The following is a 21294-nucleotide window of genomic DNA, read 5'->3' as shown; positions in this document are numbered from 1 at the left end:
TCATAATCTAAAAAGTTGGGGGTAAGGAGCATCTTTAAAAGCAAACAGGTTTTTCCGCAGCCGCTTGAACCAACTATTAGACATCTTAATGAATTTGGAAGATTTTTATGGTTGTTAAATTTTATCTTGTTTTCCCAAACGGGTAAAAAATCATTCAGTTATATATTTGGAAAACAAGTCATCTAACTTTTTTTGAGCTATTTTAGAAACTCTATATTTTATCCTGAGTTCACGTTTAATTTCAAAATAATTCATTATTTTATTTATATAGTATCTTGTATTAACATTTCCATTAAAATTATTTTGAATAATAAATATCATTAAACCCTGATACATTTCCTCAATACAAAGATTCTCTTCCCTTGAAAGAAATGGTGTATTATCATCACAATACTTAACATTCATCTCTCTTATTAATCTTGTAAAGTAATTCATTTTTGGTTCTAATTTAAAAGAGTTATATATATATATATTTTTTTTAATTATCATTAATTAGAAGATAATCACAGAATAAACATTGTTTATATGAATCCTCATCATTAAGCCCCACTCTATCACAAGCCAGACAATTCTCTAATATATCATATGGAGAGTCTGGAAATTCTAAATATCCTTCTATCATATTTACATAGTAAATTTATATTTAAACTAAATGCAAGTTTATTAGCTAATAAATACAATGTTTCAAAACACAAAATACAAATTTCAATCAATCTCTACTTCGGTACCAGCAGAAAAATATGTCAAAGATGTTAAATTGAACAAAGATAAATATGGAAATTTTTGGATTAAACCAGTTATGGAAAATAACATGAGCCCCTCTATTTCATTTAAAGGAAGAGCTCTAACTATACCTGGAAAGACATCCATTAAAGTAAATCGAACAAAAGTTTCTCCTTTACTCCTGGCAATTTATTCAAAGCTTGAAAAAGTGATCGATCGCGATACTTTGAAAATGAATGATAAGACCATTAATAATTCTAGAGGAGACATTTGTATTTTCTTTAATAATCCAAAGGGTGTAGATCTAAGTAAAATGAATGATGTTAATATTTCTGGTGAAATGTCATTTCGTTCTATGTTAATTAGAGATTATTTTAAGAGAAGTTTAGATATTAAAAATGTAGTGATTGAATCCGTTAATGAAAGAAAGTATATTGATATTGGTGGGAATATTTTTCCTGCTAATTAAATGAGTGATAGTTCCTGCTCAGAGGTGTCCTCATATACTGAGTGCCTCTGTGATACACAGAATCTCTGCTCCTGTGATACGGAGAGTCTAGGTACAGTAGATAGTTTTGATTCAGAGAGTCAATATGATAGTTATGATAGTAGTTTTATTGATGATTCAGATGTCTCTGATTGTGAGATTGATTCTGAATATGACCCTGGTTCTGATATGGATTGGGAGATGTAAAGGTGTTTAAGTTGAAGTAAAGTTATACATATAAAACAAGCCAAAAAGGCATTTTAGTTTAAGTAAAGTTATACATATAAAACGAGCTGAAAAAGCTCGAAAAGGTGTTTTAGTTTAAGCACAGTGATATATATAAAACACTCTGTTTTCTTACCCTATAAATATGGTCGATTGTGATACTTGCGAAAAGGAGGTAAAACATTATAGAAAACACATACTCACAGTTAAACACACTTACAACATTCTAAATCAATTATCACCACTTCCTAAGAACAAAAAACATTGTAGTCTCTGTAATAGAGATATCCTAAAGAAGGGGTTCAAAGCCCCTCTAAAAACAAACAAACATTTATCAAATTTTATCACAACTAAAAACTCTGATGGCGCATTCAAAAGGCATATTAAAATAAGTCTTTAACTTCAAACCTCCTGAACCAGAGTCTATAGTTGATGCTGTAGAAATAGTTAAACCTGCTGTTCAAACGTTGATTGAAAAAACACTAAAAGAAATGAAACCACTTAAATTTTATATGGGAGTAAAATTAGAAATGACAAAGGACGAAGGAGTTACAGATACACCATACATGAGAACTGAGCCACACTTTATATCTTCATATCAAGATTTTAAAACATCAGGAGTCTATGATGAACTTATTAAACAAGAGCAAGATGTGGATAATTCAATCGTAGGAAGTGGATTCAATATAGGAAAAATTATTTTCATAGACATTCATATTCTTAAATCAGATCCTCTAAGAGCTTCTTCTTACATTGATTTACCTAGTGTTATCAAAAATAGAAAAGCAGTTATCAATATCAAAAATAAAGACAATAAATGTTTTCTCTGGTCTATTCTAGCACACTTACATCCTCCACATTTTCATGATGAAAGAGTATCTCATTATAAAAAATATGAGAATACATTAAATACGAAAGATCTAAAGTTTCCTATGGCTTTAAATGATATTCCTAAATTTGAAAAGATGAATAATTTATCAGTTAATGTTAATGGTCTAACAGAAACAAACAACATTCAGGTTTTAAAGCTTTCTGACAATTGTAAACAAACTCATATTTATCTTCTATATTTTAATTCAGAGGAAAATTCACATTATACATACATCAAAGATATTGCTAAATTAATAAAACCACAAGTATGTAAAAGAACAAATAAAATATATATTTGTTTGCGTTGTCTTAACTTCTTCAATTCACAAGAAAGATTAGATAAACATTCAAATAATTGTGGTGATCATAAATCAACGGTAATCAATATGCCTAAAGAAGGCTCAAAGATCACATTCAAAGATGAAAAGAAAACGATCAAACATCCGTTTGTAATATATGCTGATTTCGAAAGTATTCTAGAAAAAAATAGATACTGCTTCCCCAGATCCAAAAGAATCATACACAAATAAATATCAAAAACATACTCCTTGCGGTTTTTGTTATTATATCAAATCATCCGTTGGTGATAAATATAACAATTTAGAGGAGTATAGAGGCTCAAATACCCCAGAGGAGTTTGTGAAATGACTCGAAAAAGACTGTGTTCGATTAACCAAGATAATGAGAGAAACCAATAAACCAATGTCCTTGACGAGTGAAAAGAAAAGGGAATTTAGGAAAAACAATGTTTGTCATATTTGTGAGGAAAAAATTGGTGAAGGTCTAAAGGTTAGAGATCATTGTCATCTCACTGGTAAATATAGAGGTCCGGCTCATCAAAGTTGTAATATTAATTATAAACTCCCCTCTTTCATTCCTGTCTTTCTTCATAACAACGCTCATTATGATACGCATCTATTTATTAATGAACTTTCAAAGACATCTGGACACATTTCAGCAATTCCTAACACGGATCAGAAATACATTTCATTCACAAAAACAATTCACACATCTCCTATTACTCATATCAGATTTCTTGATACATTTAAATTCATGGCAAGTCCATTGGCTAACTTGGTTCAAAATCTAAAAGAGTTTCCATGGCTTTCAGAGTATTTTTCAGATAAAGATTTTCTAAAACAAAAGGGAATTTACCCCTATGACTATATGGACTCATTTGAGAGATTCAATGAAACACAACTTCCTTCAAAAGAAAATTTCTATAACAAATTAAACAACAGTCATATATCTGATAAAGATTATGTTCAGGCACAAAATGTTATGGGAAAAATATAACATCAAGAATCTTGGCGAGTATCACGATTTGTATCTCAAAACTGATGTGCTTTTATTGGCCAATGTATTTGAAGCCTTTCGATCTGTTTGTCGCACTGGATATGGATTGGATCCTGCTCACTACTACTCAGCACCTGGATTGGCTTGGAGCGCGATGTTGAAAATGACAAAAAACTTTGGATTTGATAACCGATATTGATATGCTTTTGATGATTGAAAAGGCAAAAAGAGGTGGAATTTCACAAGTCTGCTCGAGTAGATACGCAAAAGCAAATAGCAAATATCTTCCAAATTATGATTCAACGAAAAAGAGTTCTTACTTGATGTACTATGACGCGAACAACCTGTATGGCTGGGCAATGTCTCAGGCTCTTCCTTATGGAAAACTTAGATGGGTAAAGGAAAAAGACTACAAAAAGGTTTTACAAGATGTATGTATCTCTACACAAAAAGAATTGGATGATTCAAAGGTTGGTTATTATTTTGAGGTTGATTTAAAATATCCTGAAGAACTTCATATCAAACATAAAGATCTTCCATTTGCTTGTGAGAAAGAAAGTCCAAAGAAAGAATGGTTGAGTGATTTATCAACGATCGTTTGATATAGGTGAATCAACAGAAAAATTAATTACTACATTATATAACAAGAAAAATTATGTTCTACACCAAAGAAATTTGTGACAATATTTATCAAAAGGTCTAAGAGTAGAGAAGATCCATAGGGTTCTAAAGTTCAATCAAAGCCATTGGCTAAAGGAGTACATTGATTTTAATACACAAAGAAGAACAGAGTCAAAAACAGATTTTGAGAAAGACTTTTATAAATTGATGAATAATGTGGTCTTTGGTAAGACCATGGAGAACGTGAGGAAAAGACAAAATATCAGACTATCAACATCTTGGGAACAAGCATCAAAATTAATTAATAGACCGAGTTTTATAAGAGCCGAGGTCTTTACTGAGAACTTTTGTGCGATCCATTTGGTTAAAGAGAGTATTGAAATGGACAAACCTATTTATATTGGAACATCAATTCTTGATTTATCAAAGTCATTAATGTATGATTACTTTTATAATAACTTGAGGAAGAAATATCAAAATGATGTTAATGTACTTTATATGGATACAGATAGTTTTATTTTGAAAATTAATACTGATGATGTTTATTCAGACATGAAAAAGGACATTAATATCTAGAATACAAGTAATTACAGTCCAGAGAGTGAGTTGTTCTCTTCTAAAAATAAAAAGGTGATTGGAAAGTTCAAGGATGAATTAGGAGGAAATGTTATGAGTGAATTTGTGGGATTGAGGTCCAAGGCTTATGCTTATAAATACATTGTGAATAATGTTGAAAAGACTGATAAGAAGTTAAAAGGTGTAAATAAAAATGTTATTAAAGAAACAATAAACTTTAAGGATTATTATAACTGTTTAACAACAAAGAAAGAAGAGTTTCGAAAGATTAATGGAATAAGAAGTTATAAACATCAATTATATTCAGAAGAGGTGAATAAGAAAGCATTGGGGGCTTTTGATGATAAGAGGTTTATTTTAGAAAATGGAATTGATAGTCTCCCTTATGGTTATATAAGTGATAAGATAAATAAGTGATAAGATATATATAAGTGATAAGATATAAGTGATAAGATATATATAAGTGATCAGATATATATAATTGATAAGCTAAAAAGGGGGTTAGGGATTTTAACGGGCTACCGTTGCCTTTTTTTACTATTATATAAATGATAGAACCAAGTATCAACCAGACTAAAGAGTGGAGGTGTAATCAACCTTGGTATATAAATGGAAAACATCATGAATGTGAAAAATATCAAATAAGACTTATTGAAAAGGCAACTGGTAAAAAAGTTCACAAAACAAATAAGAGAATTAATTTAAATACTGGTGAGTTGGGTGAAAAAGATGGAAATATTTTTGAGTGGACGGAAAATTTTGATGGTTGTCAGGAAAATATATACTTTAATTTAAAAAATGGTGTGTGGCACTGGAGGCGCTCAGACAAGGACATTGAGGGAGGTTTATCATTTTATTTTAGCTCAGTTAAAATGTCTTGATAAAGAATCAAACTCAAACATATACTTTGTTAATATATTAGATGGTGAAGAGAGTTGTAGGAGAATTAAATTATTTCCTACGCATAAACAAATATTTGTAGGATCATTGTTTGAGTGGTCTACTAGATGATCTGCCAGATGATATGTATAAGGCTCAGTGTCAATAGTAGAAGAAGGATCATAGGTCCATAAGGTTAGAAGGATCATAGGTCCTCAAGTGGGGTGAGAGGGAGCAAATATTCATATGATCATTGTTTGAGTGGTCTACTAAACAACAATGATCATTGATAGTAAGAGTAAAAGGCCCATAAGACCAAGGGGGGAAGGAATAGAGGTGTTAAGGGGAAATGAAGAAAAGTGATGGTGAGAGGAAAATTTACATGAAAGTGAATGGAGATTTGGGGCTGTCCCAGGAACAACATTTATCATCTACTGACCCTGAAGACACAAATTCCCAAAGACCCATAAAGACCCCAAATACTCCAAAGACCCCAAAACCCTTAAATACCCAAAAGACCACAAAGACCCTGAAGACCCAAAATACCCCAAAGACCTTTGAATACCCAGAAGACCAAAAATATCAAAAAGACCCAGAAGACCGAAAAAAGGTCGAAAACCCAAAAAACTCCAAGACCCAAAATATCCAAAATACCCTTAAAGACGAAGAAGACCCAAAAATCTCCAAAGACTGAAAATATCGAAAAGACCCAGAAGACCAAAAAGACCCAGAAGACCCCGTATACGCTTAAATACCTGGAAGACCCCAAATACCCAAACAATCCAAGAGACCGAAAAGACCCCAGAGCCCATTAAATACCCCGAGGACCCAGTGGATCCCAAATTACCCCGAAGACACAAATACCCCCAAGACCATTAAATACCCCAAATATCCAGATCATGGACCCAAAATACTTGAATGACTCAAAAAACCTCGAGGACCCAAAAGACTCAATTGACCCAAAAGACATGGATAAACCAGAAGACCCAAAAGCCACAAAAGACGCTGAAGACACTGAAGACCCAAAGGACCCAAATGACCCAGAGGACACAAAAGACCCCAAGGACAAAAAAGATCCCAAGGACTCCGAAGACCAAAAAGAAGAGTAATTATGCCTCTTACGTTGGAATTGTAGACGGTGGCTTGCAAACTGAGCCTTAAGGTCGGTGTACAGAAGCGTTATGTTTTTAATCACAATAAATACAAAGCACAGGGAGGTTGAATTTGCTGCACGTGACGTGCAATGTGCGCAGAGTAAAACGAGTGTTCATTTGCGTCTGTGGGATGTCTAATAAATAAAGATGATGTAAACACACCTGACACTAGGCCCAGACTTCAGACTTTGGCATGCTCACGTGGCTGTACCATCAAAAACTGTTCCTACCCGTCAGTTTTGATGGAGTTTATGCAAGCACAGTACATAAGACCGTGGTTACCTGCTCTGCCAGCATGAGTCCGTGTCATTGTATTATAGGGCTACCTTTGCTCATACCACGTGATCGATGTTAATATACAGTGCAGAACATCATGGTTACCTGCTCTGCCAACACGAGTCCGGGTCATTGTATTGTCGGGCTAGCTTTATTGGTACCACGTGATCGATGTTAATATACAGTGTATAACATGATGGTTTTAGTACATGGTGTTGTGTCATTGTAGTGCAAAATTTGCTACACTAGTGGAACCAATGTTTTTTGGAATCCTTATACCCTAGGCAACAAGACCTGAGTTGGTTCCATTTTTTTCAATGGCGTCTTTGGCGGCCATTTTGACTTTCAAAATGGCCGTCATTTTTTGCAATTTTGTATGTATCTTTTGACATAAAACACTTTGATTAACCATTTTTTCTGGCATTTATGTCATTCCTTGTATAGTACTTGTACAGCTACAGTCTCGTAATCTGATACATCTGGGGGAACTTGTTGATAGACAGCAAGAGCAGTCCCATGGAATGTGTTCCGTCCATCAGCTGTGTCTACCTTGGCATCTATGTTGTCAGCTGAGCATCTGATTGGCAGATTTTTCAACAGTCCTGGAGGCACGTAAACGCCATTGAATTAATTCATATTCTCTTGGACTGTGGTGGCAATCTTTGAAGTGATCTCCTTTACACGTTGATATGAAACACCAACGCCACTCTGGTACAACATGTCTATGTCTCTGCGACTGCGGTGTGCATGATGGCTATGGAGTGAAAGTCCAAACCCCTAATGGCGTTTCAGTTGTGAACCTGAAGGTTGAAGTTGAGGACTTTGGCTGATATTGCACCTGCCGATCAGATTTGAACTCCTGGATGATGTGCTGTCCAATAAGTGCACATGTTCCATTTATCTTTTCATTGCGTGATTGTGTTTTGGTGGTGGCTGCTCCCTGGAAATTTGAACTTGCACATTTGAAATTGGCATGAGCAACGTCAACCAAAGGTTCAGGAGTTCTCTCTTGGCAGAATACACAAATTTCGTAACTTGTGCATTGCTTCTTAGAAAGCGGCTCTTCAAACGATGACATTATGCGGCGGTGAAGCTGAAATCCAATTTGTCTATGAATACCTGTGAGATAAAAAAGAATAAAGCAAATGTTCATATTTCTTTCATTATTGTAATTATAGTTATCTATGTGTAATTTAAGACTGTAGAAATTAGAATACATACAAAATTGCAAAAAACGGCGGCCATTTTGAAAGACAAAATGGCCGCCAAAGACGCCATTGAAAAAATGGAACCAACTCAGGTCTTGTTGCCAAGGGTATATAGATGCAAAAAAACATTGGTTCCACTAGTGTAGCAAATTTTGCACTTACATATAATAATTCTACATAACACCATGTACTATTTCCTGCTTTGACAACATGTGTCTGTCATTGTTGTATTCTGAGACTACCTTTGCTCGTACCACGTGATCGCTATTCTTCATAAGAACTGAGCCACACAGAGCCCCAGACTTTAACTAGTTGGAAACATCCAAGCTTTTCCATGACGTCACATCTTCCAATGTGTAAACACTTTTGCAGATAAAAGAGAATCTGGGTTCATGGGTCATGAAATTGGATTAAGAAAGTAAACAAATCACAATACCTGAACCGATCTGATTGTGGGTGTTTATTATTTATTTTATTCACTGTTGCCAAGCTAAGCTCCGCCACCGATGGATTGATGTGCGCGGAGCTCCGCACCGGTGCGCTCCACCTGGACTTCACCTGTGTATAATTAACACGTCACGATGACGTTAAGTGAAATTACACGTCGACATCATTGAATGTTGATATTACAACCACTATGACGAATCTGCGCAGGTATTATGTTTGTGTCGAAAGTGAAAAACCTGCTGTAAAATCATGCATGAAATGTGCTTTGTGACATCACAATAGGAAACAATGCACAGTGCACGCGAGACTTGGAAGTGGAATGTGTGGCGTCGTTTGAACAGAACACGAGTTGGACAGGTGCTCTGAACGCTTTTTTTCACGATAAATCTCCTGGTGAGAAAATGAAAACACGATGCTTCATAAAACTGATCAGAAGAATATCGAAACGATGTCCCTGGAAATGTTTGTGGCAAGTAAAGTACACGCCACGTTTGTGTACCTGTCCTCTGTGCTTGTTCCTTAACGTCGTCCATGGGGGAGGGGACATCGTGGGTTTCAGTGTGTTTAATATCCGGGCGAATGTTGCTCACAACGTCACTCCATGATTTGTCTGGCAGGATGTCCTGGACTCCACAGGTACGCACACTCACCTCTCTTGCCTGAGTTCGAATCCCGAACAAGCATACAGACCCTCAGCCCTGTGTTTCACAGGGAGGGTGATCTTTCAATGCGCGTACTGTTGGATGGACGTCAAACGCGAATCCCGTCTACAGGAATCCTTCCGGGTTCGGTTGCGAGAGGACGCTGGCGTTGCATATTCGCCGCTTCTCCGACTGGATGGATGTACAGGGTCTGCTTCTACCTTTCTGACCTGACATCTCACACCTGTCCTGCCTTTTCACACCCGCACGTGCCGCGTGTTCTCCGGCTGGATAACGGAATCTGCTTTTGATGGTACGGAATACGGAATTCGAAAGGCCCGCTCCCGTTGATTGTGGCCGTGGCCTTGTTTGCCGGTGGCCTTGTGGCCTTGTTTGCCGCTGTGGTCTTGATTAGCGGCTGCAGTCGTTTGCCGCTGTGGTCTTGATTAGCGGCTGCAGTCGTTTGCCGCTGCGTTTGCCGCTGCGTTTGCCGCTGCGTTTGCCGCTTTGCCTCCTCGACCTTGGCCTCGTACTCGTCCCTTCGCTCCTGCCTGGCATGGCTCTGAAGTACTCCGCCGCAAGGCTTCTTCTGCTCAATACCCGCTCCACCCCATCATGCATCTCTGCCATCAAATCAAATGGACTCCTCCGACGACCCAGGTACATTCACCGTGGCTCCGGTCGCAAGTTTGTTTATTTGCAATCAGGTCACTCCATCCCCGTCCTCTGGTCGGCTCAGCGCACTCTCACTCTTCGTCCCAGCGCACCTGGTCACAGCAACCCACACGATCGCACCTCTTGCCTACGAACCCTGGCTAAATCACCTGAATTCATCCCTGCTGTTCAAAACAACATCAAGCTCACCCTGTTCAACACCCGGTCCCTCAACAATAAATGCCTCATCCTGAACGAATACATCCTGGATAACAAACTGGACTTTCTCTGTCTCACCGAAACCTGGCAACAACCTCTGGACTACTACACACTCAACCTCACCACACCCAATGGATATTCCTACGTCAATAAACCACGCTCGGAGGGCCGAGGTGGTGGAATTGCCGTTATCCACCGTCAAGACATCAAGACCAACCTCATCTCCATCTCATCTGCTCCATCATTTGAACACCTGGCTTTAAAACTCTCTGGTCACACGCAGTCAGTCATGGCTGTCGTCTACCGCCCTCCCAAACCACACCCATCATTCCTGTCTGACTTCTCCTACTTTCTGACCCAGCTATGTTCCCTCTCCCCCTCAATCCTCCTCCTTGGTGATTTCAATATCCACATGGACTCCACTGACTCCACAATAACCACTGACTTCACTGATTTACTCACCTGCTTTAACCTCACTCAACATGTCGACTTTCCTACCCATATCCGTGGTCACATTTTGGACCTTGTCTGCTCCACTGGATTAAATTTGCACCATCTCTATGGCTCCGACCTCACCCTCTCTGACCACTTAGCCATCACTCTGACCATCAACATCCCCGCCCCAACACCAAGGCATTATCGCACAATCAACTTCCGTAAGCTAAACGCTCTTTCACCTACCTCATTCTCATCCACCCTCTCTGAAAAAATGTCCACTTCTCCCTTCATTGACCTCCACACCCCTTCCGACCTCACTGACTACTACAACCACACTCTCTCCTCCTGCCTTGACCAGCTTGCGCCTGTAAAAACCAAAACAGTTTCTTTCACCCATTCTGCTCCCTGGTTTACCCCTGAACTCCACCTGATGAAAACTCGTGCTCGCCAACTTGAAAGACTCCGCAATAAAACGGGTCTCACAGTTCACTCCCAAGCCTACAAGGACCACATACAACACTACAAAGATGCCCTCTCCCGCGCCCGCTCTGCCTACTACTCTCAAATTATCCACTCTGGCTCCGGAAACCCAAAAGCACTCTTCTCGACAATAAACAAACTCCTCCGCCCCCTGAACACCACCACCCAGTCATTCACAGTAGACAACTGCATCTCCTTCCTCTCTTTCTTCCAACGCAAAATTGACAACATCTACAACAGCTTGACCACCGCCGCACCCGCTCCCCCTCCAACCACCTGCCCCCCCTTGTCCTGCCATCCCCTGTCTCGGTTCTCCCCAATCTCTCCTACTGACCTCTCTGAACTCCTCATAGGAATGAAAACTGCCACCTGCACTCTTGACCCCATCCCCTCCAGCTTTGTCAAAGCCTCCCTCCCTGCTCTCTCTCCACTTATCATTGCAACAATAAACTCCTCCCTGTCTACAGGCATCGTCCCACCTTCCCTCAAAATTGCTGCTGTTACCCCCATTCTAAAAAAACCTGGTCTAAACCCTGACACCCTAAACAACTTCAGACCCATCTCCAACCTACCCTTTCTGTCAAAAGTTTTGGAACGCGCTGTAGCCACTCAACTCAAACATCATCTCTCTGCCAATAACTTGTATGAAACATTCCAATCCGGATTCCGCTCCAACCACAGTACTGAAACTGCTCTCCTCAAAATCACCAACGACCTTCTCCTCTCCTCTGACGCTGGCAACCTCAACATTCTCGTCCTCCTCGACCTCAGCGCTGCCTTTGACACCATCGATCACACTATCCTCCTCACCCGACTTGAATCCACCTTTAACGTCACCGGCACTGCCCTCTCTTGGATTAAATCATACCTCTCTGACAGATGCCAGTTCATCTCCATCAATAACTGCAAATCCCCCACTGCTCCCCTCCCCCAAGGTGTCCCCCAAGGTTCAGTTCTTGGCCCCCTCCTCTTCATCCTTTACCTGTCCCCGCTCGGTCACTTAATCCGCCGTCATGGTCTCCAATTCCACTGCTTCGCCGATGACATCCAGCTTTTCATCTCCACCAAGTCCGTCTCCACCGACACCCACTCTATCCTGACAAACTGCATCACTGAAATAAAATCCTGGCTTCAAATCAACTTCCTCAAGCTTAACTGTGATAAATCTGAAATAATCATCATTGGCCCAAAAACGCTCACAAAATCCACCCATAACTTTGCCCTCAACATCGACGGTATCCCAGTATCCACCTCCCCTCACATCCGGAATCTTGGCGTCATCTTTGGCCAAACCCTTTCCTTCGACAAATACACTAAACAGATCACAAAGTCAGCCTTCTTTCACCTGAAAAACATTGCCCGTCTCCGCTCATCCCTCTCCTCCACGGCTGCAGAAACCCTCATCCACGCCTTCATCACCTCCCGTCTGGACTACTGCAATAGCCTCCTCTATGGTTCACCCTCAAAAATCACCAATAAACTCCAATACATTCAGAACTCCGCTGCCCGTCTACTCACTCATTCCCGGACCCGTGACCACATCACCCCCGTCCTTTACAAGCTTCACTGGCTCCCCATCCCCCAGAGAATCCAGTACAAAATCCTCCTCTTGACATACAAAGCCCTCCATAACCTGGCCCCATCCTACCTGGCTGACCTCCTCTCCAGACACACTCCCACCCGCAACCTCCGCTCTGCTGGTACCAACCTCCTGACCCCCTCCATCCGGACCAAATTCAGATCCTGGGGGGACAGGGCCTTCTCCATCGCTGCTCCCACCCTCTGGAACTCACTACCTCACACCATCAGAGACTCCTCCTCACTCACCACATTCAAAACATCACTAAAGACCCACCTGTTCAACGCTGCATTCAACATTCAACCCACAGCATTTAACCCCTGACTATCTCTTCTCCTTCTCCCTCCTTTTGCTTTAAATATTTCCCTATTGATTCTTGTCTTGTCTTTTTGATTCTTGTCTTATATATATGCCGTATATCGCTGCTGTTTGTTTTCTTGATTCTTGTCTTTTTGCAATTGTTGTTTTCATGTATTGTTATGCATTATGTTTTCCACTCTGTCAAAGCGCCTTTGGGCTTCTGGAAAAGCGCTATACAAAATAAATGAATTATTATTATTATTATTACAGACATTAGATGGTGAACGTTATAGATCCCAAGGTGTCCTTCGTGAAGAGTAGGCGAGCTATCACCGGCATCCTGAATAAATTACAGAACAAATCCACATTAACCTGCACAGGTCATTGGTCATTTACGTCACAGCCATGCACTCGCTTCCCCGACCATGCACTCGCTTCCCCTTGTCAATGACGATTCCCTGACACTTTGTGTCGCTTTCAAAAGAAGAAGAAGAATCCATGAATATACACCATGTATGTTTCGGTTCTGAAGCCACGTCAGTCCAAACACCATTGAACTTACGGCTAGTTTCACTCACAGTGAAATGTACCTGTTGGAATTCTGCACCTATATCTGGTGGTGGATGATTCTTCATCACCATCAGATATTGTGGGATACCTGCCACGTGTTTACTGTGTCCAGTAGATATCAGGTATGGCAGCATGGCAGCATGTTTGTACTTCAGTAAGATGCTGTTCCCACCTGCCAGCTCTTTTAGCTTCCACACACCTTTTTAGTACGAGGACCATTTTGATGGACACAAGACACATTGGTATCTCTTGGTTCTTGTACAAGTTTCCGGCCGCACAAGGAACGACTTTGCTGTCGATCTCTCAAGGTTAGACCACTCACCTTAGTCTGGAAATGCTGAATTCCTGCCCATTGAGCTCTTCTCGGTGTTTTAGTTCATGGTCTAGTCCTGATGCAACAGCTTTCAACACATCATCATCGTTACCTGAATGTTGGTAGATATGGTGGGCAGTGCCACGCATTGTTGTACCTTCCAGTGTGTGTTCATGGAAGTCCAGGTTATCAATGGCACTTTGAGTGAATTTTCCAACTTTAAGGTTTGTGGGAATCAAGAGCTCACCTTGTTCCTGGTCCTCCTCACTAGTCCGTGACATGGAAGCGATACATCTCTGGCTCGTTGATACCTGATGATATTGACAAAACGGGTCAATATTTTAACTACTTCTTTACTCCTAGCTTGATTTTAAGGTGTGAAATGCGAGAATTATTTAATATTTGATTTAGGTGAAGATCGCAATATGAATTCGGATACGATAATTATTTTATATTTGATTTTGGTGAAGATCTGAATATGAATTCGGATAGGAGAGTTATTTAATATCTGATTTTTGTGAAGATCTGAATACGAATTCGGATACGATAATTATTTAATATTTTATTTTGGTGAAGATCTGAATATGAATTCGGATCCGAGAATTATTTACTATTTGATTTTGGTGAAGATCTGAAAATGAATTCGGATCCGAGAATTGTTTAATATTTGATTTTGGTGAAGATCAGAATATGAATTCGGATATGAGAATTGTTTAATATTTGATTTTGGTGAACATCTGAATATGAATTTGGATATGAGAATTATTTAATATTTGATTTTGGTGAAGATCTGAAAATGAATTCGGATCCGAGAATTGTTTAATATTTGATTTTGGTGAAGATCAGAATATGAATTCGGATATGAGAATTGTTTAATATTTGATTTTGGTGAAGATCTGAATATGAATTCATGTACGATAATTATTTAATATTTGATTTTGGTGAAGATCTGAAAATGAATTCGGATCCGAGAATTGTTTAATATTTGATTTTGGTGAAGATCAGAATATGAATTCGGATATGAGAATTATTTAATATTTGATTTTGGTGAAGATCTGAATATGAATTCATATACGATAATTATTTAATATTTGATTTTGGTGAAGATCTGAATATGAATTCGGATCCGAGAATTGTTTAATATTTGATTTTGGTGAAGATCTGAATATGAATTTGGATATGAGAATTGTTTAATATTTGATTTTGGTGAAGATCTGAATATGAATTTGGATATGAGAATTGTTTAATATTTGATTTTGGTGAAGATCTGAATATGAATTCGGATCCGAGAATTGTTTAATATTTGATTTTGGTGAAGATCTGAATATGAATTCGGATCCGAGAATTGTTTAATATTTGATTTTGGTGAAGATCTGAAAATGAATTCGGATCCGAGAATTGTTTAATATTTGATTTTGGTGAAGATCTGAATATGAATTCGGATCCGAGAATTGTTTAATATTTGATTTTGGTGAAGATCTGAATATGAATTCGGATCCGAGAATTGTTTAATCTTTGATTTTGGTGAAGATCTGAATATGAATTCGGATCCGAGAATTGTTTAATATTTGATTTTGGTGAAGCTCTGAATATTAATTCGGATACGATAATTATTTAATTTGGAGTGATTCTTCACAATTAAGTGATATGACCGGTGGTGCACAAGTCGATCGACCGCGGCGGTGTACAGGTCGATCGACCGCGGCGGTGTACAGGTCGATCGACCGCGGTGGTGTACAGGTCGATCGATCGCGGTGGTTCACAAGTCGCTCGATCGCGGTGGTGCACAAGTCGCTCGACCGCGGTGGTGTACAAGTCGATCGATCGCGGTGGTGTACAAGTCGATCGATCGCGGTGGTGTACAGGTCGATCGACCGCGGTGGTGTACAGGTCGATCGATCGCGGTGGTGCACAAGTCGCTCCACCGCGGTGGTGTACAAGTCGATCGATCGCGGTGGTGTACAAGTCGATCGATCGCGGTGGTGCACAAGTCGCTCGACCGCGGTGGTGCACAGTTCGATCGACCGCGGTGGTGTACAAGTCGATCGATCGCGGTGGTGTGCAAGTCGATCGATCGCGGTGGTGTACAAGAGAACGGATCCATGGTTCGCGCGTATTTGACGGGCTGAAAATTAACCAAATTAATTTTATGGACGCACTCAATGTACATTGCTATGCGAATGTGAATTCAATTGAAGGATTTTAAAAGTTTAATCAAACCAATTTTATGAACGCACTCACTGTACATTGCTTTGCAAATGTGAATTCAATTGAAGAATTTGAAAGTCTTAATCAAAACAATTTTATGAACGCACTCACTGTACATTGCTATGCAAATGTGAATTCAATTGAAGGATTTTAAAAGTTTAATCAAACAAAATTTATGAACGCACTCACTCTACATTGCTATGCGAATGTGATTTCAATTGAAGGAATTTAAAGTCTTAATCGAATTATTTTTTTATGAACGCACTCACTCTACATTGCTATGCGAATGTGATTTCAATTGAAGGATTTTAAAGTCTTAATCGAATTATTTTTTTATGAACGCACTCACTGTACATTGCTATGCGAATGTGAATTCAATTGAAGGATTTTAAAGTCTTAATCGAATTATTTTTTTATGAACGCACTCACTCTACATTGCTATGCGAATGTGATTTCAATTGAAGGATTTTAAAGTCTTAATCGAATTATTTTTTTATGAACGCACTCACTGTACATTGCTATGCGAATGTGAATTCAATTGAAGGATTTTAAAGTCTTAATCGAATTATTTTTTTATGAACGCACTCACTCTACATTGCTATGCGAATGTGAATTCAATTGAAGGATTTTAAAAGTTTAATCAAACCAATTTTATGAACGCACTCACTGTACATTGCTTTGCAAATGTGAATTCAATTGAAGAATTTGAAAGTCTTAATCAAAACAATTTTATGAACGCACTCACTGTACATTGCTATGCAAATGTGAATTCAATTGAAGGATTTTAAAAGTTTAATCAAACAAAATTTATGAACGCACTCACTCTACATTGCTATGCGAATGTGATTTCAATTGAAGGAATTTAAAGTCTTAATCGAATTATTTTTTTATGAACGCACTCACTCTACATTGCTATGCGAATGTGATTTCAATTGAAGGATTTTAAAGTCTTAATCGAATTATTTTTTTATGAACGCACTCACTGTACATTGCTATGCGAATGTGAATTCAATTGAAGGATTTTAAAGTCTTAATCGAATTATTTTTTTATGAACGCACTCACTGTACATTGCTATGCGAATGTGAATTCGATTGAAGGATTTTAAAGTCTTAATCGAATTATTTTTTTATGAACGCACTCACTCTACATTGCTATGCGAATGTGAATTCAATTGAAGGATTTTAAAGTCTTAATCGAATTATTTTTTTATGAACGCACTCACTCTACATTGCTATGCGAATGTGATTTCAATTGAAGGATTTTAAAGTCTTAATCGAATTATTTTTTTATGAACGCACTCACTGTACATTGCTATGCGAATGTGAATTCAATTGAAGGATTTTAAAGTCTTAATCTAATTTTTTTTTTGAACGCACTCACTCTACATTGCTATGCGAATGTGAATTCAATTGAAGGATTTTAAAGTCTTAATCGAATTATTTTTTTATGAACGCACTCACTCTACATTGCTATGCGAATGTGAATTCAATTGAAGGATTTTAAAGTCTTAATCGAATTATTTTTTTATGAACGCACTCACTCTACATTGCTATGCGAATGTGATTTCAATTGAAGGATTTTAAAGTCTTAATCGAATTATTTTTTTATGAACGCACTCACTCTACATTGCTATGCGAATGTGATTTCAATTGAAGGATTTTAAAGTCTTAATCGAATTATTTTTTATGAACGCACTCACTTTACATTGCTACGCGAATGTGATTTCAATTGAAGGATTTTAAAGTCTTAATCGAATTATTTTTTTATGAACGCACTCACTGTACATTGCTTTGCAAATGTGAATTCAATTGAAGAATTTGAAAGTCTTAATCAAAACAATTTTATGAACGCACTCACTGTACATTGCTATGCAAATGTGAATTCAATTGAAGGATTTTAAAAGTTTAATCAAATAAAATTTATGAACGCACTCACTGTACATTGCTTTGCGAATGTGAATTCAATTGAAGAATTTGAAAGTCTTAATCAAAACAATTTTATGAACGCACTCACTCTACATTGCTATGCGAATGTGAATTCAATTGAAGGATTTTAAAGTCTTAATCGAATTATTTTTTTATGAACGCACTCACTCTACATTGCTATGCGAATGTGAATTCAATTGAAGGATTTTAAAGTCTTCATCGAATTATTTTTTTTATGAACGCACTCACTCTACATTGCTATGCGAATGTGAATTCAATTGAAGGATTTTAAAGTCTTAATCTAATTTTTTTTTTTGAACGCACTCACTTTACATTGCTATGCGAATGTGATTTCAATTGAAGGATTTTAAAGTCTTAATCGAATTATTTTTTTATGAACGCACTCACTTTACATTGCTATGCGAATGTGATTTCAATTGAAGGATTTTAAAGTCTTAATCGAATTATTTTTTTATGAACGCACTCACTTTACATTGCTATGCGAATGTGATTTCAATTGAAGGATTTTAAAGTCTTAATCAAATTATTTTTTTATGAACGCACTCACTGTACATTGCTATGCGAATGTGAATTCAATTGAAGGATTTTAAAGTCTTGTTCCGGAGTGTAAACAAGGGCGACTTGGGTTTAAAAGGATTTGTCCCCATTGAGAGATCAGGCGATCATTGAAAGAATTATACCAACGTAGAATTCAGGAACTTCTCAGAATACGGTGCTGGAGATGGAATCGCTTTAATTACGATCGGTTTGAGAAGCAGGTGAGTGGGCGTCCGCCAGCGCCAGGTAAGGGACGTGTGCACCGATATATTAAGGGCGATTGGGGAATCCTTCGTCTGGGTCGGGGCGGGTGGAGGCGAGCGGGAAAACCGTGCGTCGGACCCGCGTCGCTCTCAGCCGCACGTATCCGCAGGTGGTCGGGGTCTGGTCACGAGGCCTGCACGAACTAGTGACGTCACGATATAGCAAGGCATTGCATCAGCGGCAAACGCACCCCCCTTTTCACCCCATCCCCCCCCCCCCCTCTTCCCCTTTTCACGTCACGTCACGCTCATAGTAAGAATCAATTTAAAGTTGATTATAATTTGTTGATTAATTATAATCGATAAAATTGAACACTTTGATACAGTGTCCCGTGAACAAAGTATTAATTAGACGAGTGACGGTACCCCCCCCCCTATGGGCGGAGTTTCAATTGGGAAGCCAAAATGAAAACGCAAAATATCAGAAATTGAAGGCTTTTTTTTATTTCAAACGATTCATATCAACATCCGTTGAATTATATCACACGCAAATCATCAAAATCTAAACAGTACATGGCGGCCATTTTGAAAAAAGATCGAATTCTGCAAAACGGAAGTGGCCACCACACGTCTTTCTCAGTCGCACATTTATGTGTGAAGAGTGCGCGCCAAATCTGTAACACGGAAGCGGCCGCTACACCTGTTTCTCAGTCGCTTTTCACACCTGCCGTGTTACTTCGGAGCCGCACGTTTATTATTGGAAGAGTTCGTCAGGAGTCGATCTACTCTCTCCTTGTATGTAGAATTTCAACAAAAGCCACATCACTGTTCATATCGGTAAATATTATTCCATCGTGTTTGGAAAAACTGGAAAATTGGAAAATTGGAAAACTTGGAAAACTTGGAAAAACAATTTATCCTATTTTACTCCAGGGGGTCCTTGGATTACCCACCCAAAATATCGTTGCGATCAGTTCAGCCGTTTTTGCGGTACCTTCGAACGCAAAGACGGACGGATATTTGATGAATTATAATAAGATGGTATTCATAGAATACTTACCCTGTGCAATCAACTTGGTGTGAGCCAACTCTTCTGTTTTTGAACATTTTTTTTCATCCAATATGGCTGCCAGACCACATGAGCGATGACATCATAAATTTTATATTCTCTAAATAATTGTTGCATCGATCACGCTCAATAAATTTCAAACTGATCAGACTAAGTGTTGTCCCTGTCGAATTATGACGTTATAATTATGGCACCAATGACGTCATCGTTAACAACACCTATTCCCAATATGGAGTTATTTACATTGACCACGTTTCAATTTCTTCAATAGAGCGGTTTTGGAGACATAGAGGTGCAACGTTTTTCGGTTTTTCCAAAATGGCGCCTGTAACACATGACCTATGACGTCATGATTATCATTAAAATATTATAAAGGTGGAGGCGCTCCTATGGTGAAAATTTCGTGTCCATCAGACCAACAGTTGCTGAATTTTTTAAAAATAATTATCGGATGGATGTATTGTATTTGTCGAATTATGACGTAATAACGAAGGCAGTGATGGCATCATCATTAACATATCTTATTCCCCATGGGGAGTCGGTGACAATGTGCCAGGTCTCAATTGTTTCCATGGAGTAGCTTCAGAGATAATAAAGAGGTGCGAAGTTTTTCCAAGATGGCGCCCGCATGACGTGACCTGTGACGTCATAATATTCACTGAAATATTCCACAAGAGGCGCCCTCCTATGGTGAAAATTTCATGTCAATCGGACCAACGGTTGCCGAGAATTTTTTTTTTAAATGCTGTTACGTGGTCCCCTCGGTGAATACCTGGTCTCAGTGACCCCCGGACCGTGAGAGGAACTTCGCCAGAAAGCTGTATTATATATGCGCTTTCGCCACGCAAGCCATATGAATTTCACCCAAGAGACAACTGACGTTCAAGGATATATTTCAATGGTAATGATACCAAACAATTTCAATGACACAACCATCAACAATATTTCAAGGACACAACCACGGAGATTTTCCCCGAGCAATCAACAATACATAATCATCACCAATTCCCAATTCACAATCAATTCCCTATGATTAAGATGGCCATCTTATACATGTGTGTCCCGGTGAGTACTCACACCCCCTTTCGGTCTCTGCTCCTCACAATGTCTCTGGGCCCCTCCTGGCCAAGATACTGCTACTGGTCGGCGTCTCCGCACTCGGGCGGTTGAACGAACCCCGGGTGGACGTTTCTCCACCGGGCAGGTATCGTACCAGGCACCGTGGCTGCAGCCCCTCGTGGCCACGCGGAGCGGGTACGGTAGAGCAAGCCAAACCCCACGCCGCTTGCAAGGCGCGTTAGGCCCCAACGTGCGACCCGCACGCGTCTGTTTGGACGGTGCCGCGAACGATTCCAGACGCGGGGTCGATGCACG

General features: G+C 39.0%; 1 protein-coding gene and 1 long non-coding RNA gene across 2 annotated transcripts in view; one reads left to right on the top strand and one right to left on the bottom strand.

Annotated features, from left to right (window-relative positions):
* Positions 1-21294, top strand: part of LOC137418556 (E3 ubiquitin/ISG15 ligase TRIM25-like) — a 1139870-nt gene that overhangs the window by 804575 nt on the left and 314001 nt on the right. The window lies entirely within an intron of this gene.
* Positions 1-21294, bottom strand: part of LOC144889696 (uncharacterized) — a 122221-nt gene that overhangs the window by 52740 nt on the left and 48187 nt on the right. The gene's annotated exons all lie outside the window — the stretch shown is intronic.

The sequence above is a fragment of the Myxine glutinosa genome, chromosome 1, assembly GCF_964187855.1.
Source record: "Myxine glutinosa chromosome 1, kmMyxGlut1.1, whole genome shotgun sequence".
Lineage (NCBI taxonomy): Eukaryota > Metazoa > Chordata > Myxini > Myxiniformes > Myxinidae > Myxine > Myxine glutinosa.
The sequence above is the reverse complement of the archived record's forward strand: the minus strand, read 5'-3'. Positions and strand labels throughout refer to the sequence as shown.